This window comes from Rattus norvegicus, chromosome 6 (assembly GCF_036323735.1).
Source record: "Rattus norvegicus strain BN/NHsdMcwi chromosome 6, GRCr8, whole genome shotgun sequence".
In the NCBI taxonomy this organism is placed as follows: Eukaryota; Metazoa; Chordata; class Mammalia; order Rodentia; family Muridae; genus Rattus; species Rattus norvegicus.
This window is the reverse complement of record NC_086024.1, coordinates 142502739-142525842: the sequence shown is the minus strand read 5'-3', so window position 1 is coordinate 142525842 and position 23104 is coordinate 142502739.

Sequence of the window (23104 nt, the reverse complement as noted above, 5' to 3'; positions counted from 1 at the left end):
AACTACAACACAACAATTACCTGTCCCTATCTGAGAGAATTCAAAAGTATGGAAAAAGATAAAATGTCTCAGAAATTATTTGGAGTCTTTATATTCAAAAGAACTAACAATCACACTGAGGAGCCAAACAAATACGTGTAAATTAAGGGAATCTATTCAAGACTGAGACAAGGCAGTCTTCAAAGTGAATCAAACAGTTAATAAATTGGAAGGCAAAGCTAAGGTTGTCGAGTGAAAAAAAGCAAGGAGATTAAAACCTTGAAAAATTATCATATAAAAGTTTTTGAAATTAAGGGAATGTGCAGCCAATCAAAAATTACAACAGATGTTATCATTAAAAAACAGTACCAGGAAGAAGAATGAATTCCTTTGATAGAGGATACAGTTAAGTAAGTAAAATAAACAGACATGTATAAGGAAAAAATTCAGTAGCACGAACAATATTTGTAAGAACTCCAGGATATGTCCAGGTAGCCAAATGTAAGAATTCACAGTGCAGATGAAGCAGAGGTAAAATTGAAAGAAAAAGTTCAACTTATTAGAGAGATTACACCAAATTACCGAAGGAAGTAGGCTTCCAAATACAAGAGATATGTAGAACACAAAAAGTCATGAGTACACAATATCACAATCAGGATGTCAAATATTAAAAACAATGAAACAATACTAAAAGAAACATCCAAAACACCAATGAAAAAATCGGAAATAGCAGAATTACCCCAGATCCTTTGTTAGCAACCACAAAGACTGGAGAGATACATGTGGAATGCAATATTTCAAGCTCTGAAAGTGAGCAACTGTGAACAAAGAATGCTATACCCTGCTAAGTTATCTTTCAAAATGAATGGAAAAATAAAAGTATTTCAAGAAAGCACAATCTGATGCACCTCATGATGAACAAGCCAGCACTGCAGAAAGTTCTTAGTGGAATGTTTTACAGGAAGAAAGATGAAAGGTAGCTTCACTGTGATAACAAGCTCGATAAGGGAAAAACAACCATGCCCAACACAGCAGCTTATCAAACTCTCAGGACCAATATGGAAACAAGAAAATAAATAAACAATGTTGTACATAATTTTACTAAACACATTTTCTGGGGTACTTGGTCTGTGTCCCCATCTCTTCTGGTTCCCTGGTTCCCATTTTCCATCTGGTTTAGGCCAGGATCAAATGGAACCATCCCCCAATCTGGGATTATGTTTTCAATTCTGTATATTTAGTGCTATTTTTTGGCCTTTGTGAGCAGAATGTGAACAAACATCTTGTAATCTTAGAAGGCCTGTGAGTTAGCTGTGTTGATTCATGAGGAGAGACATGAGGGTCTGGCATGGCTGGGCAGTGAAATTTTGACCCGTTCCTGCCCCTGAAACATCACCAACCCCTTGATCCACATAATCCCCATGTATGCATACGACTGCTATAGATCTGAAATCAATCTACTGTCTGTACTTCTTTAATTCCAATCTCTCTTTCTAGGGAATATACTTCCCCCATTACTCAGAGCAAATCAGTCCATAATAAATGAAACAGATATCCTTCTCAGTGATGAGGAATGGAGGAGATCATGAGGCTTTGGACAGCAAGGAAGAGGCCTTGTTCTTGGCTTTTAGGGTCATGGGAAAGGATCTAGACAACATAACCACAAAGGCCAAAAAAGCCTTCATGATCCTTTGTAGACATGGCCTTGAATATCATGAGGAGATACAAGTACTCTCCTGTCCAATGCCTGCTGCATTAATTAGCTAGGATAAACTTGAGGACATCAAGGATAGAAAGTTAAAGTGGTCTCAAAAAGAAAAGTCATGGATATAAAAGAGGAATCTATAAAATACAAGCAAATGATAGATTTATATCATAGAAGGAAGACTTTTATATATCTAGAAAAATAATATTTGAAGGAGAGGCATTAGGCTATTGATTGCTATTGATGATAAAATAAAGATTGGAGAATTAAAAGATGAAATACAAGATACAAAAAGTTAGTAGTTTGTTCCCCTAGTACTTGTAGAACTGGATGTGAGAATGCCTAGAGAGATATTAGAGAGAGCTGGCTGCTTTACATGCATAAAATTAAAAACTTCATAAAAACAATTTCAACCTTAGTAGTGTGTGTGTGATCTTTCTGTTCTTCTACGAAAACTGTTACTAAGCACTGCTCTCTACTGTACTAGGAATCCACCAGTGCTCTGCCCACGTACCCATGAAGAACAAGCTGTGGAAAACCTATAAGGAAATATGCTTTTGCTTTGTGTTTAGTTTCTGTTCCAAGGAAACAGGGGTTGGGATTAATGATCTGGAATTCATAGGATTTATGTAAATTTAAGGATTTTAAAAATAACTGGAAAATATCATCCTGAGTGAGCTAACCCAATCACAGAAAGACATACATGGTATGCACTCATTGATAAGTGGCTATTAGCCCAAATGCTTGAATTACCCTAGATCCCTAGAACAAACGAAACTCAAGATGGATGATCAAAATGTGAATGCTTCACTCCTTCTTTAAATGAGGAAAAAGAATACCCTTGGCAGGGAAGGGAGAGGCAATGATTAAAACAGAGACTGAAGGAACACCCATTCAGAGCCTGCCCCACATGTGGCCCATGCATATACAGCCATCCAATTAGACAAGATGGATGAAGCAAAGAAGTGCAGACCGACAGGAGCCGGATGTAGATCGCTCCTGAGAGACACAGCCAGAATACAGCAAATACAGAGGCGAATGCCAGCAGCAAACCACTGAACTGAGAATAGGTCCCCTATTGAAGGAATCAGAGAAAGAACTGGAAGAGCTTGAAGGGGCTCGAGACCCCATATGTACAACAATGTCAAGCAACCAGAGCTTCCAGGGACTAAGCCACTACCTAATGACTATACATGGACTGACCCTGGACTCTGACCTCATAGGTAGCAATGAATATCCTAGTAAGAGCACCAGTGGAAGGGGAAGCCCTGGGTCCTGCTAAGACTGAACCCCCAATGAACTAGACTGGTGGGGGGAGGGTGGCAATGGGGGGAGGGTTGGGAGGGGAACACCCATAAGGAAGGGGAGGGGGGAGGGGGATGTTTGCCCGGATACTGGGAAAGGGAATAACACTCGAAATGTATATAAGAAATACTCAAGTTGAGACCCGGTGAGAGAGAGACCCAACCGCCTGGTCAGGTGGGCACTCCTGAGGCTGCAGAGCGGAAGAGACCAACAACACTGCTCACCCCTGCCCACATCCCTGGCCCAAGAGGAAACTGTATAAGGCCTCTGGGCTCCCGTGGAGGAGGGCCCAGGAGCAGCAGGACACCTGCCTGAGACACCACCAGTACCGGAAAGAAACAGACCGGATAAACAGTTCTCTGCACCCAAATCCCGTGGGAGGGAGAGCTAAACCTTCAGAGAGGCAGACAAGCCTGGGAAACCAGAAGAGACTGCTCCCTGCACACACATCTCGGACGCCAGAGGAAAAAGCCAAAGACCATCTGGAACCCTGGTGCACTGAAGCTCCCGGAAGGGGCGGCACAGGTCTTCCTGGTTGCTGCCGCTGCAGAGAGCCCCTGGGCAGCACCCCACGAGCGAACCTGAGCCTCGGGACCACAGGTAAGACCAAAGTTTCTGCTGCAAGAAAGCTGCCTGGTGAACTCAAGACACAGGCCCACAGGAACAGCTGAAGACCTGTAGAGAGGAAAAACTACACGTCCGAAAGCAGAACACTCTGTCCCCATAACTGACTGAAAGAGAGGAAAATAGGTCTACAGCACTCCTGACACACAGGCTTATAGGACAGTCTAGCCACTGTCAGAAATAGCAGAACAAAGTAACACTAGAGATAATCTGATGGCGAGAGGCAAGCGCAGAAACCCAAGCAACAGAAACCAAGACTACATGCCATCATCGGAGCCCAATTCTCCCACCAAAACAAACATGGAATATTCAAACACACCAGAAAAGCAAGATCTAGTTTCAAAATCATATTTGATCATGATGCTGGAGGACTTCAAGAAAGACATGAACACACTTAGGGAAACATAGGAAAACATTAATAAACAAGTAGAAGCCTACAGAGAGGAATCGCAAAAATCCCTGAAAGAATCCCAGGAAAACACAATCAAACAGTTGAAGGAATTAAAAATGGAAATAGAAGCAATCAAGAAAGAACACATGGAAACAACCCTGGATATAGAAAACCAAAAGAAGAGACAAGGAGCTGTAGATACAAGCTTCAGCAACAGAATACAAGAGATGGAAGAGAGAATCTCAGGAGCAGAAGATTCCATAGAAATCATTGACTCAACTGTCAAAGATAATGTAAAGCAGAAAAAGCTACTGGTCCAAAACATACAGGAAATCCAGGACTCAATGAGAAGATCAAACCTAAGGATAATAGGTATAGAAGAGAATGAAGACTCCCAGCTCAAAGGACCAGTAAATATCTTCAACAAAATCATAGAAGAAAACTTCCCTAACCTAAAAAAAGAGATACCCATAGACATACAAGAAGCCTACAGAACTCCAAATAGATTGGACCAGAAAAGAAACACCTCCCGTCACATAATTGTCAAAACACCAAACGCACAAAATAAAGAAAGAATATTAAAAGCAGTAAGGGAAAAAGGTCAAGTAACATATAAAGGGAGACCTATCAGAATCACACCAGACTTCTCGCCAGAAACTATGAAGGCCAGAAGATCCTGGACTGATGTCATACAGACCCTAAGAGAACACAAATGCCAGCCCAGGTTACTGTATCCAGCAAAACTCTCAATTAACATTGATGGAGAAACCAAGATATTCCATGACAAAACCAAATTTACACAATATCTTTCTACAAATCCAGCACTACAAAGGATAATAAATGGTAAAGCCCAACATAAGGAGGCAAGCTATACCCTAGAAGAAGCAAGAAACTAATCGTCTTGGCAACAAAACAAAGAGAATGAAAGCACAAAAATATAACCTCACATCCAAATATGAATATAAAGGGAAACAATAATCACTATTCCTTAATATCTCTCAATATCAATGGCCTCAACTCCCCAATAAAAAGACATAGATTAACAAACTGGATACGCAACGAGGACTCTGCATTCTGCTGCCTACAGGAAACACACCTCAGAGACAAAGACAGACACTACCTCAGAGTGAAAGGCTGGAAAACAACTTTCCAAGCAAATGGTCAGAAGAAGCAAGCTGGAGTAGCCATTCTAATATCAAATAAAATCAATTTCCAACTAAAAGTCATCAAAAAAGATAAGGAAGGACACTTCATATTCATCAAAGGAAAAATCCACCAAGATGAACTCTCAATCCTAAATATCTATGCCCCAAATACAAGGGCACCTACATACGTAAAAGAAACCTTACTAAAGCTCAAAACACACATTGCACCTCACACAATAATAGTGGGAGATTTCAACACCCCACTCTCATCAATGGACAGATCATGGAAAGAGAAATTAAACAGTGATGTCGACAGACTAAGAGAAGTCATGAGCCAAATGGACTTAACAGATATTTATAGAACATTCTATCCTAAAGCAAAAGGATATACCTTCTTCTCAGCTCCTCATGGTACTTTCTCCAAAATTGACCATATAATTGGTCAAAAAACGGGCCTCAACAGGTACAGAAAGATAGAAATAATCCCATGCGTGCTATCGGACCACCACGGCCTAAAACTGGTCTTCAATAACAATAAGGGAAGAATGCCCACATATACGTGGAAATTGAACAATGCTCTACTCAATGATAACCTGGTCAAGGAAGAAATAAAGAAAGAAATTAAAAACTTTTTAGAATTTAATGAAAATGAAGATACAACATACCCAAAGTTATGGGACACAATGAAAGCTGTGCTAAGAGGAAAACTCATAACTCTGAGTGCCTGCAGAAAGAAACAGGAAAGAGCATATGTCAGCAGCTTGACAGCACACCTAAAAGCTCTAGAACAAAAAGAAGCAAATACACCCAGGAGGAGTAGAAGGCAGGAAATAATCAAACTCAGAGCTGAAATCAACCAAGTAGAAACAAAAAGGACCATAGAAAGAATCAACAGAACCAAAAGTTGGTTCTTTGAGAAAATCAACAAGATAGATAAACCCTTAGCCAGACTAACGAGAGGACACAGAGAGTGTGTCCAAATTAACAAAATCAGAAATGAAAAGGGAGACATAACTACAGATTCAGAGGAAATTCAAAAAATCATCAGATCTTACTATAAAAACCTATATTCAACAAAATTTGAAAATCTTCAGGAAATGGACAATTTCCTAGACTGATACCAGGTATCGAAGTTAAATCAGGAACAGATAAACCAGTTAAACAACCCCATAACTCCTAAGGAAATAGAAGCAGTCATTAAAGGTCTCCCAACCAAAAAGAACCCAGGTCCAGACGGGTTTAGTGCAGAATTCTATCAAACCTTCATAGAAGAACTCATACCAATATTTTCCAAACTATTCCACAAAATTAAAACAGATGGAGCCCTACCGAATTCCTTCTACGAAGCCACAATTACTCTTATACCTAAACCACACAAAGACACAACAAAGAAAGAGAACTTCAGACCAATTTCCCTTATGAATATCGACGCAAAAATACTCAATAAAATTCTGGCAAACCGAATTCAAGAGCACATCAAAACAATCATCCACCATGATCAAGTAGGCTTCATCCCAGGCATGCAGGGATGGTTTAATATACAGAAAACCATCAACGTGATCCATTATATAAACAAACTGAAAGAACAGAACCACATGATCATTTCATTAGATGCTGAGAAAGCATTTGACAAAATTCAACACCCCTTCATGATAAAAGTCCTGGAAAGAATAGGAATTCAAGGCCCATACCTAAACATAGTAAAAGCCATATACAGCAAACCAGTTGCTAACATTAAGCTAAATGGAGAGAAACTTGAAGCATTCCCACTAAAATCAGGGACTAGACAAGGCTGCCCACTCTCTCCCTACTTATTCAATAAAGTTCTTGAAGTTCTAGCCAGAGCAATCAGACAACAAAAGGAGATCAAAGGGATACAGATGGGAAAAGAAGACGTCAAAATATCACTATTTGCAGATGACATGATAGTATATTTAAGTGATCCCAAAAGTTCCACCAGAGAACTACTAAAGCTGATAAACAACTTCAGCAAAGTGGCTGGGTATAAAATTAACTCAAATAAATCAGTTGCCTTCCTCTATACAAAAGAGAAACAAGCCGAGAAAGAAATTAGGGAAACGACACCCTTCATAATAGACCCAAATAATATAAAGTACCTCGGTGTGACTTTAACCAAGCAAATAAAAGATCTGTACAATAAGAACTTCAAGACACTGAGGAAAGAAATTGAAGAAGACCTCAGAAGATGGAAAGATCTCCCATGCTCATGGATTGGCAGGATTAATATAGTAAAAATGGCCATTTTACCAAAAGCAATCTACAGATTCAATGCAATCCCCATCAAAATACCAATCCAATTCTTCAAAGAGTTAGACAGAACAATTTGCAAATTCATCTGGAATAACAAAAAACCCAGGATAGCTAAAGCTATCCTCAACAATAAAAGGACTTCAGGGGGAATCACTATCCCTGAACTCAAGCAGTATTACAGAGCAATAGTGATAAAAACTGCATGGTATTGGTACAGGGACAGACAGATAGACCAATGGAATAGAATTGAAGACCCAGAAATGAACCCACACACCTATGGTCACTTGATTTTTGACAAAGGAGCCAAAACCATCCAATGGAAAAAAGATAGCATTTTCAGCAAATGGTGCTGGTTCAACTGGAGGGCAACATGTAGAAGAATGCAGATCGATCCATGCTTATCACCCTGTACAAAGCTTAAGTCCAAGTGGATCAAGGACCTCCACATCAAACCAGACACACTCAAACTAATAGAAGAAAAACTAGGGAAACATCTGGAACACATGGGCACTGGAAAAAATTTCCTGAACAAAACACCAATGGCTTATGCTCTAAGATCAAGAATCGACAAATGGGATCTCATAAAACTGCAAAGCTTCTGTAAGGCAAAGGACACTGTGGTTAGGACAAAACGGCAACCAACAGATTGGGAAAAGATCTTTACCAATCCTACAACAGATAGAGGTCTTATATCCAAAATATACAAAGAACTCAAGAAGTTAGACCGCAGGGACACAAATAACCCTATTAAAAAATGGGGTTCAGAGCTAAACAAAGAATTCACAGCTGAGGAATGCCGAATGGCTGAGAAACACCTAAAGAAATGTTCAACATCTTTAGTCATAAGGGAAATGCAAATCAAAACAACCCTGAGATTTCATCTCACACCAGTGCGATTGGCTAAGATCAAAAACTCAGGTGACAGCAGATGCTGGCGAGGATGTGGAGAAAGAGGAACACTCCTCCATTGTTGGTGGGATTGCAGACTGGTAAAATCATTCTGGAAATCAGTCTGGAGGTTCCTCAGAAAATTGGACATTGAACTGCCTGAGGATCCAGCTATACCTCTCTTGGGCATATACCCAAAAGATGCCTCAACATATAAAAGAGACACGTGCTCCACTATGTTCATCGCAGCCTTATTTATAATAGCCAGAAAATGGAAAGAACCCAGATGCCCTTCAACAGAGGAATGGATACAGAAAATGTGGTACATCTACACAATGGAATATTACTCAGCTATCAAAAACAACGACTTTATGAAATTCGTAGGCAAATGGTTGGATCTGGAAAATATCATCCTGAGTGAGCTAACCCAATCACAGAAAGACATACATGGTATGCACTCATTGATAAGTGGCTATTAGCCCAAATGCTTGAATTACCCTAGATCCCTAGAACAAACGAAACTCAAGACGGATGATCAAAATGTGAATGCTTCACTCCTTCTTTAAATGAGGAAAAAGAATACCCTTGGCAGGGAAGGGAGAGGCAAAGATTAAAACAGAGACTTAAGGAACACCCATTTAGAGCCTGCCCCACATGTGGCCCATACATATACAGCCACCCAATTAGACAAGATGGATGAAGCAAAGAAGTGCAAAGACAGGAGCCGGATGTAGATCTCTCCTGAGAGACACAGCCAGAATACAGCAAATACAGAGGCGAATGCCAGCAGCAAACCACTGAACTGAGAATAGGTCCCCTATTGAAGGAATCAGAGAAAGAACTGGAAGAGCTTGAAGGGGCTCGAGACCCCAAAAGTACAACAATGCCAAGCAACCAGAGCTTCCAGGGACTAAGCCACTACCTAAAGACTATACATGTACTGACCCTGGACTCTGACCCCATAGGTAGCAATGAATATCCTAGTAAGAGCACCAGTGGAAGGGGAAGCCCTGGGTCCTGCTAAGACTGAACCCCCAGTGAACTAGTCTATGGGGGGAGGGTGGCAATGGGGGGAGGGTTGGGAGGGGAACACCCATAAGGAAGGGGAGGGGGGAGGGGAATGTTTGCCCGGAAACCGGGAAAGGTTATAACACTCGAAATGTATATAAGAAATATTCAAGTTAATAAAAAAAATACTCAAGTTAATAAAAAAAAGACACAGTTCAATGCAGTGCATGAAAAAGTGTGTATGATCTGGTGTATGATCAAACTGAACACTCTTTCTCTACCCCACTTCTTCATACAACTGCAGTCCCTCACCATCGTGACTGAACCGTTAGCAGAGGCCCATGTTAAAGATACAGACACTCCCTTAGGGAGCTACTGGAGACAAACAGCGTGTTCATGTGAGAACTCTTCTTCTTGAAGTTCAGTCGCATAGGAAGAGTAATAAGCAACTTCCCTCATATGAAGTCTGGCTATTTTTCATATCATACGGGAAACTGTTTTTAAAACCTTTAGACTAGCAGCTGCTGTGTACAGGTTAGCCCTGAGGCAAGAAAGAATAGACAGATTGGGGTTTCTCTGTTTAAATCTTGCTGTTAAATCAGGTGAGCCAGCTAGGCCTTGGGCGGAAACACAGAAAGGACCAAGAGAGTTAAGATCTTCAAACTGATATTTTCTGCTATGCTTTCCTAAGTCTGGTTTTATTAGACATTAAAAATCATTGGATTACATTAAGTGAATTGTTTTTCACATATTGTTTTACATATTGCAATCTTTCAAATGGTAGTTAGATCAAACCTGCTTTAAGTTGCCATAGTACATTTTATTTAATAATAAAGATATCTGAGTTGGAATAAAAAAAAGAAATACTCAAGTTAATAAAAAAATAAAATGAAAAAAAAACAATAATCAAAGCCTTGAAGGTGTAGCTCTAGTAAATAAAGGACGGTGTTCAGGCTTTTTTGTGGGGAGAAAGAAAGAATGAAAGGAGTGAGGAAAATAGAATGAGAAAATGGGGGAAGGCAAAAGCATGAGTGGTGAGGAAGGAAGAATGATGAGAATTCTTGGGTAAACAGAAAGCACTTGCACTAATAGCTTGCATACATTACTGACCCAGTGTCATTATTATATTAGTGCCTCTCCCATTCCTGCCCTTCTTCAATACTCTTCCCACATTGAGGCTGAACCTATGTACTGTATGATGATGGTTCATGAGTGTTGGGATGAAAACCTCCTCATAGCTGTTTACCTTCAGGAAGAACATACTTGCCCTGAAAGCAGAGAGGATAAGATCTGTATAAAGTGTGGAGCATTCCATGAAGAATCCATCAGAATGTCAGTTTACCCATTCAAGAACGAATTCACTCTAAAAGAGGGCTCTGGTGCCATTAAGACACAGCTTTTTGTTACTGTGTAGGAGATAGAGTGAGCAGTTTCCCTGTGTGTTTATAAACAACCTTCTTAGAGGATGCTCAGGACAAGCAAGGGGTGGTATAGATCGAACTTATACCTGGATTGAAACAGTAACAGGTGCAGAGAAACATCTGGAAAGTGAGGCAATCCTAGGAGACTCTGAGACTTCATTTTCTAAGGTCACTCAACTTCAGAGACCAAAATATACATTGATGTAGCTACTGTGATAAGACTACAAATTCAGGACAGTAAAAGTTCTTTGTTAAGTAATTGAGAATATGTTTTATTAATTAGACACTAACCTTATATGAAGGGCAAAAGCCAATTACATATACAAATGAAAAAATGATAGAAATATTTAAACATGTTGTGTTCAGACATCATCATCACCATCAACTGCATCTGTAAATCTGATTGTCATTTTTCCAACTGTCAGGAGTTTCGTGGCTGGAAAATATGATGGAATGTGACTTGGGAATACAGTCCTTGATGTTCCATCCACAATGTTAAACCTATGCAGCTCTGCTGGGAAAGTGTAGGGGACCTGGTCCTGCTGCCATGTGATGCCCTCAGCTCAGCTGAAGGAGAGTGGGAGAGGCCATGCATATTTTCATTCTGACCTTCCTCACATTTTTATTTTCATCACTAACTTTACTGTACATTTTCCCCTAAAATGTTTTTAACAATTAGGAATATTAAGTCCTAATATATACTTTTTGTGACTTGGGGAAAAAGGACTCTAAGGTAGTGAAGAGGTGACAGGTATACCATATTAATACCAATTACACATGAATAAAGACAATGTTCTTTACAATATGTGGATTCTGAGGCCACCTTGCTATGTTCACAGCACTCCTGACACCAGCTTTTTCACTCTCCTGTCTTGTGTTTAAGGGATGAGAGTCCTTAAATCTGATTTGATGTTCCAGGTGTGTGCACTGTAACTATCCTACTCTTCCGATTTACTCTTAGAATGTTTTATTAGCTTGTCAAGAAGTAGTTGTGCACCGTTAGAATTTTAGAATCCCAGCCCACTGGGAATATTCATGAGTTTCCTAATAATTTGTGATAGATTGACATTCTCTCTCCTGGCTGAAAGCCATTTGCTCCACATGAAATTTGATCATGCCTCTGGTAGTATACTTTAGGCATCATTATAAGGAATATCTGGTTGCTGCTCTACTATACATATGTGTAATCCTGTTACTCATACCATCAACATACAATATGCCCTCCTCAAATGAATTGCATGATAGTATGGTCATTTTCAATCCAAGTGCTTGAGAGTTTCTGAAGGATGGATTGGTAGTTCTACCTTAGCTAATACATGTGCAGTCTGCAGTGCTTTTCTCCTCACATGTCCTTGTGATTAACATCGAGACTCAGCAATGATTACAGCACTGATTAGAAATATATAAACACTCTAGTTGAGATGAAAATGTGCTCTCAGGCTGAGTATACCTGAGTACAGGGATTTTGACAGCTGTAAAGTTTATCATTGAAATAATCTAAGTGTATGAGTTAATGTGATCCACATTTAGAGTAATAAGTTCTAATTTTTGAGCCCTAAGTAGCAGAGTGATTCATATATAAATTTATATAAAATCTTATTGGATTAAATTTATTTATTTTAACTTTTGTAGCATGATGTCTACATCTCTGACTGTACATTCATGGAGTTGGACCTGGAATTACTTCAAGCACATCAGAAAACGTTAGGAAAAATTTCTTCATCCATTGCAGTTCATATCACAAACTTAAGATAATAATATGCTTTTATGCCTTCTATGGACAAAGCATCTGAAATGCAACATCTGCATTCTTAGTTAGGCATGATATTCAGTCTTCTGAAGAGTCTATAGTCTGGCTTTTTAATATTCAGGAACCAGCGTTACTTTTATTTTTGGGTGCCTTCATCCAAATTTGGCAACTTAGCCTTTGTGTCATCCATTCCAGGGTCTTTGGCTTCTTGTAGACCGTTTTTCCTGCCTGATGAGGATGTATATGATGGCATTTGAGTCTCATGGAGACAATTTCAGAAATTCTTTTTCAAGATATGTAATATACTCATATATAAACAGACATTTTTACATTGACAACCCCATAGAAAAAGGACGTAAGCATTAGTGCAGGTCTTATTGCCCATTCTACCATTGAAGGTTCACGGTTGAAGATGGCACTCAACGTTCTGTGATTGGTTTCTCTTTCTTGTGTTGCTGCAACTTTGTGCTAAGATCTTATTTTATTGTTTGGACATACCTTGTTATTTTTACTTTTCAAACGTTTCAAAATAATAAGATGTTTTGCTCATAAAACGAATGTGATTGTTTTGGGTGTAGATTTCTTTAATGCAATCAGTCATCTACTTAAGATTTTTTTCCATATATTCAGTCACATTCATGCTAACAAGCCACTGCATAAAGTTGACCAAATTCAGGCAAATCTTATTCTCTTTAAATTCTAAACCATCAATGCTGATACAATGAACAAAGAAGAATACAGTGTATTTTAACATTTCTGAATGGAAGAAAAAAATCCCCTAAACTTGCCCGCTGTGCCTTACAGCATCCACTGCCCACTGTGCCTTCTTCCAAGATCATCAGCATCTAAGAGAGTTGAATAAACTTCTCCATGCTTAGAGTTTATGATTTCTGCTGTTGATTTTAAAGTTGTCACAAATACAGGTAAATATGAAGATGAAGCTGCTGATTGTTGAATAAATAGCAATTTCAAATATGTTATCCAGGAAATGGACATATCAGTAAAGTCGGTGAAATCACTCTCTTTCATGGAATTATAGTATTCATAATTGAGATGGCATACAGTCTTATACTATGCAAGAATTTTACAGTTACTGTACCAATTTAGTGGAAAATAAATAGTGATAAAACTACACAGGACCTAGAAACAAAGTGTCATCAAGGTAGGAGTAAAATGTTGCCTTTGAGCTTCTCATCTGTCTGCCATGCAGAAACACTGGGAAAGGATTCATAGATGAGTGAACAGAGTCATGACCCTGTATGTCAGAGTGATGGTCTCTATCAATCCTAATGCACCCAACATCATTCATCAGAAGTGTTGTCTCCTGAGGAACCTGGTCTTCTGTGTTATCTACTTTCTATGGGAAGCCAAATGAACTCTCATGAGGGATCCTGCATCTCTCATCATAGACTGATACCTCTTGAGTCCTAAAACTTAAGTACACCAGCAGAGTCAGCACCTGGAGAGGGAATGCAAATCTTTCCTGGATCTACCCAACCTTGGGTTGAAAAGCCCAAGCTGGGTCTCTGTACTCACTGATGTGAAGGCATGGTCAGGCTTACTTCCTAATTCCTGCTGCTGATTGTCCCCTCATGTGAGTGCCAAGGCTTCTTAAGGGATGAACTTTTCAATCATCACCTGTTCCAACCTTACTTTCTCCCCTCTCTTTCTTCACAGATGTCCTGTCCCAGGTTACTTTGAAAGAGTCTGCCCTGGGATATTGCAGCCCTCCCAGACCCTCAGTCTGACTTGCTCTTTCTCTGGGTTTTCACTGAGCACTTCTGGCATGTGTTTAAACTGGATTCGTCAGCCTACAAGGAAGGGTTTAGAGTGGCTGGCAGTGATGATTATCTTTCTCATCTGATACCTTAAAAAGTATGTCCAGTTCTATGTACACAAATCAGTGGGAGCGAAGCTTCTTCTATGTGACACAGGCTCAACTTCTCTGTATTCAATAAGATATATGTGCTGTCTTAAACCGTAAGGTGTTAAAATTACTTTGTGGATAGAAACTAATGCTCTTCAGTACAGCCTGAGTTACTTAGGAGTATGTATGGACACTCTTTGATCAGTGATTCAATTTGGGAATACTCATCCAATAATTCCCATCTTCACCATGTACAGCACTTTATTGAAGATAAACATTACAATAATTTGGAATCTTCAGCTGTGGGAATTTGAAGCCTAAGACTGAATGTAATCATAGCTCTGAACGACACGGTATAGGCACCAAATATCCTTCCACTTTATAAAATAAGACACAGACAGAATCATTTATGAACATCTTAGTAGGAAATTAGGGTGAAAAACAGGAATAAAAAGCTCTTAAAATACGAGCAAACAGGAAACCACAGAGGCCAGCAGGAAAGCTATGGAGCTACCCTCTTATGATATAATAGGAAGGAACAGAGCTGAGAAGTAGGCAGAAATACTGTACAGCTAAAAATTGAGGATGCATCAATGTGGTCTTCGAGCACAGTAGTATGTGGCAGTATCTGCAGTGTCCACACTGGTGATCTTGAGAAATGCTCCGGTGTTGGAGGTGTCCTTGGAGATTGTGAGCCAGCTCTTCATTTGCCTTACAGAAGCTTTGCAGTTTTATGAGATCCCATTTGTTGATCATTGATCTTAGAGCATAAGCCATTGGTGTTTTGTTCAGGAAATTTTCTCCAGTCCCCATGTGTTCGAGATTCTTCTCCACATTTTCTTCTATTAGTTTGAGTGTAATGGGTTTGATGTAGAGGTCCTTGATTCACTTGGACTTAAGCTTTGTACAGAGTGATAATCATGGATCGCTCTCAATTTTTCTATATGCTGACCTCTAGTTGAACCAGCACAATTTGCTGAAAATGCTATCTTTTTTCCTTTGGATGGTTTTGGCTCCTTTGTCAAAAATCAAGTGATCATACGTGTGTGGGTTCATTTCTGGGTCTTTAATTCTATTCCATTGGTCTATCTGTCTGTCTCTGTACCAATACCATGCAGTTTTTATCACTACAGCACTGTAAGACTGCTTGAGTTCAGGGATAGTGATTCCCCCTGAAGTCCTTTTATTGTTGAGGATAGTTTTAGCTATCCTGGGTTTTTTGTTATTCCAGATGAATTTGCAAATTTTTCTAACTCTCTGAAGAATTAGATTGGTATTTTGATGAGGATTGCATTGATTCTGTAGATCGCTTTTGGCAAAATAGCCATTTTTACCAAATTAATACTGCCAGTCCATGAGCATGGGAGATCTTTCCATCTTCTGAGGTCTTCTTCAATTTCTTTCTTCAGAGGCTTGATGTATTATCACACAGCTTTTTCACTTGCTTGTTTATAGTCACATTGAGGTATTTTATATTGCTTGGAACTATTATGAAGGGTGTCATTTCCCTAATTTCTTTCTTGGCTTGTTCATCTTTTGTGTAGAAGAAGGCTACAGATTTATTTGAGTTAATTATATACCCAGCCACTTTGCTGAATGTTTTTTTCAGGTTTAGTAGTTCTATGTTGGAACTTTTGGGATCACTTGAATATACTATCATATCATCTGCAAATAGTGATATTTTGACTTCTTCCTTTCCAATCTGTGTCCTTTGATCTCCTTTTGTAATATGATTGGTCTGTGTAGGAATTCCAGAACTTTATCGAATAAGTAAGGAGAGCCTTATCTAGTTCCTGATTTTAGTGGAATTGCTTCAAGTTTCTCTTCACTTAATTTAATATTAGCTTCTGGTTTGCTGTTTATGGCTTTTTCTATGTTAATATTTTGGCCTTGAATTCCTGTTCCTTCCATGTCTTTTATTATGAAGGAGTGTTGAATTTTGTCAAATGCTTTCTCAGCATACATGGCATTAAATGATCATGTGGTTTTTATCTTTCAGTTTGGTTATATAGTGCTTTACATTGATGGTTTTCCGTATATTAAACCGTCCCTGCATGTTTGGGATGAAGCCTATTTGATCATGGCAGATGATTGTGTGTATGTGCTCTTGGATTTGTTCTGCCAGAATTTTATTGAGTATTTTTTCATCGATATTCATAAGGGAAATTGGTCTGCAGTTCTCTTCCTTGCTTTGGTCTGGGTGTGGTATAGATATAAGAGTAATTGTGGCTTCATAGAAGGAATTTGGTAGCACTCCATGTGTTTTGATTTTGTGGAATAGTTTGGATAATATTGGTATGAGGTCTTCTATGAGGGTCTGATAGAATTCTGCACTGAACCCATCTGGACCTGGGCTCTTTTTGGTTGGGAGACTTTTAATGACTACTTCTATTTCTTTAGGAGTTATGGTGTTGTTTAAATGGTTTATCTGTTCCTGATTTAACTTTGGTACCTGATATCTGTCTAGGAAATTGTCCATTTCCTGCACATTTTCAAGTTTTGTTGAACATAGGCTTTTTTAGTAGGATCTGATGATTTTTTTAATTTCCTCTGATATTGCAGTTATGTCTCCCTTTTCATTTCTCATTTTGTTAATTTGTACACACTCTCTGTGTAATCTTGTTAGTCTGGCTAAGGGTTTATCTATCTTGTTGATTTTCTCAAAGAACCAACTTTTGGTTTTGTTGATTCTTTGTATAGTCTTTTTGTTTCTACTTGGTTGATTTCAGCTCTGAGCTTGATTATTTCCTGCCTTCTACTCCTCCTGGGTGTATTTGCTTCTTTTTGTTCTAGAGCTTTTAGGTGTGCCGTCAAGCTGCTGATATATGCTCTTTCCTGTTTCTTTCTGCAGGCACTCAGAGTTATGAGTTTTCCTCCTAGCACAACTTTCATTGTGTCCCATAAGTTTGGGTATGTTGTACCTTCTTTTTCCTTAAATTCTAAGAAGTTTTTAATTTCTTTCTTTATTTCTTCCTAGATCAGGTTATCATTGAATAGAGCATTGTTCAACTTCCGTGTATATGTGGGCATTCTTTCCTTATTGTTGTTGAAGACCAGCTTTAGCCCATGGTGATCTGATAGGACACATGGGATTATTTCTATCTTTCTCTATCTATTGAGGCCTGTTTTTTGACCAACTATATGGTCAATTTTGGAGAAAGTACCATGAGGTGGTGAGAAGAAGGTATATCCTTTTGTTTTAGGATAGAATGTTCTATAAATATCTCTTAAGTCCATTTGGTTCATGATTTCTCTGAGTCTGTCTATGTCTCTGTTTAATTTTTGTGTCCATGTTCTGTCCATTGATGGGTGGGGGTTAAAATATCCTACTATTATTGTGTGAGGTGCAATGTTTTCTTTGAGCTTTAGTAAGATTTCTTTTACGTATGTAGGTGCCCTTGTGTTTAGAGTATAGATATTTAGGATTGATAGTTCATCTTGGTGGATTTTTCCTTTGATGTATATGAAGTGTCCTTCCTAATGTTTTTTGATGACTTTTGGTTGAAAATTGATTTTATTCAATATTAGAATGGCTATTCCAGTTTGCTCCTTCAGACCATTTGCTTGGGAAGTTGTTTTCCAGCCTTTCACTCTGAGGTAGTGTCTGTTTTTTTTCTCTAAGGTGTATTTCCAGTAGGCAGCAGAATGCAGGTTCCTCATTGGTATCCAGTTTGTTAATCTGTGTCTTTTTATTGGGGAATTGGGTCCATTGATATTGAGAGATATTAAGGAATAGTGATTGCTGCTTCCTGTTATGTTTGTATTTGGATGTGAGATTATGTTTGTGTGCTTTTCTTCTCTTTGTTTTGTTGCCAAGATGATTAGTTTCTTGCTTTTTCTAGGGTTTAGCTTGCCTGCTTATGTTGGGCTTTACCATTTATTATCCTTTGTAGGCCTTGATTTGTAGAAATATATTGTGTAAATTTGGTTTTGTCATGGAATATCTTGGTTTCTCCATCTATGTTAATTGAGAGTTTTGCTGGATACTGTAACCTGGGCTGGCATTTGTGTTCTCTTTGGGTCTGTATGACATCTGTCCAGGATCTTGTGGTTTTCATAGTCTCTGGTGCAAAGTCTGGTGTTATTCTGATAGGTCTGCCTTTATATGTTACTTGACCTTTTCCCTTACTGCTTTTAATATTCTTTCTTTGGTTTGTGCATTTGGTGTTTTGACTATTATGTGACAGGAGGAGTTTCTTTTCTGGTCCAATCTATTTGGAGTTCTGTAGTCTTCTTGTGTGTTTATGGGCATCTCTTTCTTTAGGTTAGGAAAGTTTTCTTTTATGATTTTGTTGAAGATATTTACTTGTCCTTTGAGCTTGGAGTCTTCACTCTCTTCTATACCTATTATCCTTAGGCTTGATCTTCTCATTGAGTCCTGCATTTTCTGTATGTTTTGCACCAATAGCTTTTTCCCTTTTGTATTATCTTTGACATTTGTGTCGATGATTTCTATGGAATCTTCTGCTCCTGAGATTCTCTCTTCTATGTCTTGTATTCTGTTGGTGATGCTTGAATCTATGCTCCTGGTCTCTTCCTTTGGTTTTCTATATCCAGGGTTGTCTCCCTTTGTGCTTTCTTTATTGCTTCTATTTCAATTTTTAATTCCTTCAACTGTTTGATTGTGTTTTCCTGGAATTCTATCAGGGATTTTTGTGATTCCTCTCTGTAGGTTTCTACTTGTTTATTTATGTTTTCCTGGACTTCTCTAAGGGAGTTCTTTATGTCTTTCTTGAAGTCCTCCATCACCATGATCAAATATGATTTTAAATCTAGATCTTGCTTTTCTGATGTGTTTGGATATTCAGTATTTGCTTTGGTCAGAGAATTGGGCTCTGATGATGCCATGTAGTCTTGGTTTCTGTTGCTTTGTTTCCTGCGCTTGCCTCTTGCCATCAGGTTGTCTCTGTCGTTACCTTGTTCTGCTATTTCTGACAGTGGCTAGACCAAACTATAGGCCTCTGTGCCAGGAGTAATGTAGACCTGTTTTCCTGTTTTCTTTCAGCAAGTTATGGGAACAGAGTGTTCTGCTTTCGGGTGTGTAGTTTCGTGTCTACTGGACTTCGGCCGTTCCTGTGGGTATTTGTCCTGACTCCACCTGGCAGGTCGCTTGGAGGAGAAAAGTTGGTCTTACCTGTCACCCTACAGCTGAAGTTGCTCCTGGGGGTCTGATTTTGAATTGTCTGTGAGGTCAGCAACCAGCAGGGCCTGTGCCACCTTTTTTCGGGGCCCCGGTGCACCGGGGTCCCAGATGGTGTTAGGTGTTTTCTTCTGGAGTCAGAAATGTGGGCAGAGTGTAGTCTCTTCTGGCTTCCCAGGAGTGTCTGCCCCACTGAAGCTGCATGTTCTTTTATGAGAGAATTTTCACCTTAATATATGAATGCATGTGTTCAATATGGATGACATATCATATGGTTTATACATTGCATCATGTAGGCATCTTTTTGGTCAAGTTTGTGTTAGACATCTTTCAAAGCTAATTTGCAAAAGTTATCTTGAAAGTCTCATTCAGCAAGTTTTCCACTGTGTTCTTGTACTGTGGACATCAGTGTGGGTGTTTCACTTGAAGTGGTAGTGGATGTCTTTGAATATCCCATTTTGTCACTCTCAAGCCTATACAAAAAGGACTATGCATCCTATTACAGACACCTGCTCCATATCATGAAACTGGAAATGACCTAGAAGTCATCAATGGAATAATTATGCAAAAAAGTAGTACTAAACTGAAAGCTACCATAAATATGATGAGGACTTGGTGCTCACTTACATCGTCCTGTGCTTGCTACTTCAGTCTCTTCATTCACATGAGCTTTCCTCAGTTGATTTAGATGGTCTTCTCTTGGTATCTTCCTTCCCCTCTGGTTATTACACTTTTTAGCTACGTCTTCTGTGCTCCAAAGAGTGGGATTTGATGGAGGGATTTCCATCTAGAGTTGTGTTCTCCAGTGTCTCTCTTTCTGCATAAAGTCTCACATGGGTTTCAATATTTGTTATGATTTAGTTTGATGAAATTCCTCATTGTATAAACAAATGGATCTGATTCTTTCCCTTTCTCCAGGTCCTTTTTCCTGCTCTCATTATGCTTTGTTCCACTTTCATGTGATGGTTTTACATTATATTTATTTCTCTAAGTATTGTTTCATATTTTTGCAGACTGTTTTTTTTCTTTTTTTTAATTGGATATATTTATTTATTTACATTTCAAATGTTATTTCCTTTCCTGTTTTCCTGTCCATAAGACCCTCTTTCCACCCTGTCCCCCATAAGTGCATTCCCCCCACCTACCCCCCCCATCACACCCCTGAAATATCACTTTAATGGGGTTCCAACCTTGGCAGGACCAAGGGCTTCCTCTTCCACTTTTGCCCCAACAAGGCTATTCTCTGCTACATATATAGACGGAGCACTGTGTCAGTCCATGTATAGCCTTTGTGTAGTGGTTCAGTCCCTGGAAATTCTGGTTGTTTGAAACTGTTGTTCTTTTGGGGTTGCAAGCCCCTTCAGCTCTTTCAATCCTTCAAAAATTCGGTATATCTACACTTTGGACTACTCCTTAGCAAAAAATCCAATGACTTCATGAAATTCATAGGCAAGTGGAGTGAACTAGAAAATATCACCATTAGTGAGGTAACCCAATCACAAACAAACACACATGGTATGCAATCATTGATAAGTAGATATTAGCCCAAGAACTTGAATTACCCAACATGCAATCCATAGACCAAAGGAAGCTCAAGAATAATGATGACCAAAATATGGCTACTTTCGGTCCTTCATAAAAGGGGTATCAAAAATATCCATAGGAATGGAGAGTTATGAAACATATGGGTACACATGGTACTTGAAGTTAAGACCTGGAAGTAGTAGAGGGTGGGGAAACTCTCATCAGTATGTATTGTATAAAAATGATAATCTATTTTTAATAAGAGGGGTAGAAGAAAAATACATTTATTAACAGAACCTTACACAACTTTTAAAATATATCAATTTATGGAATTTGCTTGTATGTGGTTTGAACTACAGAAAAAACCTCAACCAATGTGGAGAACCACAGCCTTTAAAAGACAAGCATGTATATATTTTCTTGTATGCAGGTGTTAGTTGTTATGTATTCCACAGGCAGGTTACAATCCTTATGAGTAGAGAGATGAGATTTACTAGAAGAATCTATTAGAGAGGGATGGATATCCTTAGGTATTAGAAATAGAATATAAATGGATGGATTAATACGTGAGTTCAGAGATCTGAGGTTAAGGGAAGAAACATGAGGAGAGAAACTGAAAACTAAGGTCCATTTGAAGGGTTGTATGCAATCCTAATTCAGGAGAAGTTGCTTAAAATATATACACCAATGAATGAAATCCAAATGGAATCATCTAATAGTGGAAGAGACAAAGTCCCAACCAGACACCTCTCTCAATCAAATAAAAATTCTGGACCTTGGAATACGTCACAGATAATCAATGTGTTAGACAATGGACCACAATTCATCTCCAAAATCATTCAGTCAGCTTCCAAACCTCTTAGTTTCTTTCCACCAGCTGAGTGCAAATTGATTTTCCTGAAGACAACATCTACACCATATACTGAACTTGGGAAGTTGAGCTGCAATCTACTTGGAGTTTTCACTACTCATGACTAGAATGCATGGTACTGGAAGTCATCTGTACACTGCCAAAGTAGGAAGATAAACAACAATCCAGCTACAATCTGATTTCCCATATGATTTCCCTGTAAGTTATGCTGGTGCAATAGTTGCACAGACCTTGAGGTTTGAAACAAACCATAACTGACTGGGTTTTAGGCTCACACTATTGGATGGAAATTATCACTGATGCTGATTTGTTCGCCAAGAAGTTAATACAAAATAGCCCAAGTTTACCAAGAACTACAAGTTCAAACACAAATTCAAATCATAAATTGACTAAGATATTTACAACACAGATGTTCAATAATCTCAGAAATTTTCTCTGACAGCTGCAGAACAACAGTGGTGATGATAAAGCCATGCCTATAGGGACCCAGGACACTCAAGCCAAAGTTCTCATTCAGCAAAAAGAGGTCTTGTTCTCCCCTGTGGGACAAAGAACAGGTAATAAGAGATAAAGACAGGAAAGAAAGGATTAGGGAGAAGGGGTAGGGAACAAGGGAGAGTGAGGGTCATTCTCTAAGTGGCACAAAGTAAGAGAACCTCATCTGCATTGGAAAATGACTGTTTATGAAAGTGATGTGGGATAAACTATGCTAGGTTGAGGGGTTTAGACTTAACTAGATATGTTAATTAGGATATCCAAAGGGGGATACTGATTTTACATTCCAATTGCTCCCCTCTTCTCTGAACTCCATAAACAAGTTCCCCCTTCTATTTCCTTCCTTTCTTCTCTGAGAGCTTAGGTGCACCATTGTATATCCTACAACCCTGGCCCATCAAATCTCTACTGGTTTAGGAACATCAATTCCCAGTGAGGTCAGAGAAGAGAGGCCAGTAAAGGGAATGGATTCCAAGGGAGGTAGCATCTTTAGGGACAGACCCCATTACTGTTATTGGGGGACCTAAATGGAGATTGAGCTACCCATGTGCTGTGCACCTTGGTCTAGTCCATGTATGCTCTTCGGTTTGTGTCTCAGTCCCAGAAAGATCCTGCAATTATGGAGTGGTTTCACTGTAAATATCTAAGATTCAGACCTTTTATGTGGCAGGTCCTTTATGTTTTCCCCAAGCAGAGGTTTTTGTAACTGTCCAATTGTTT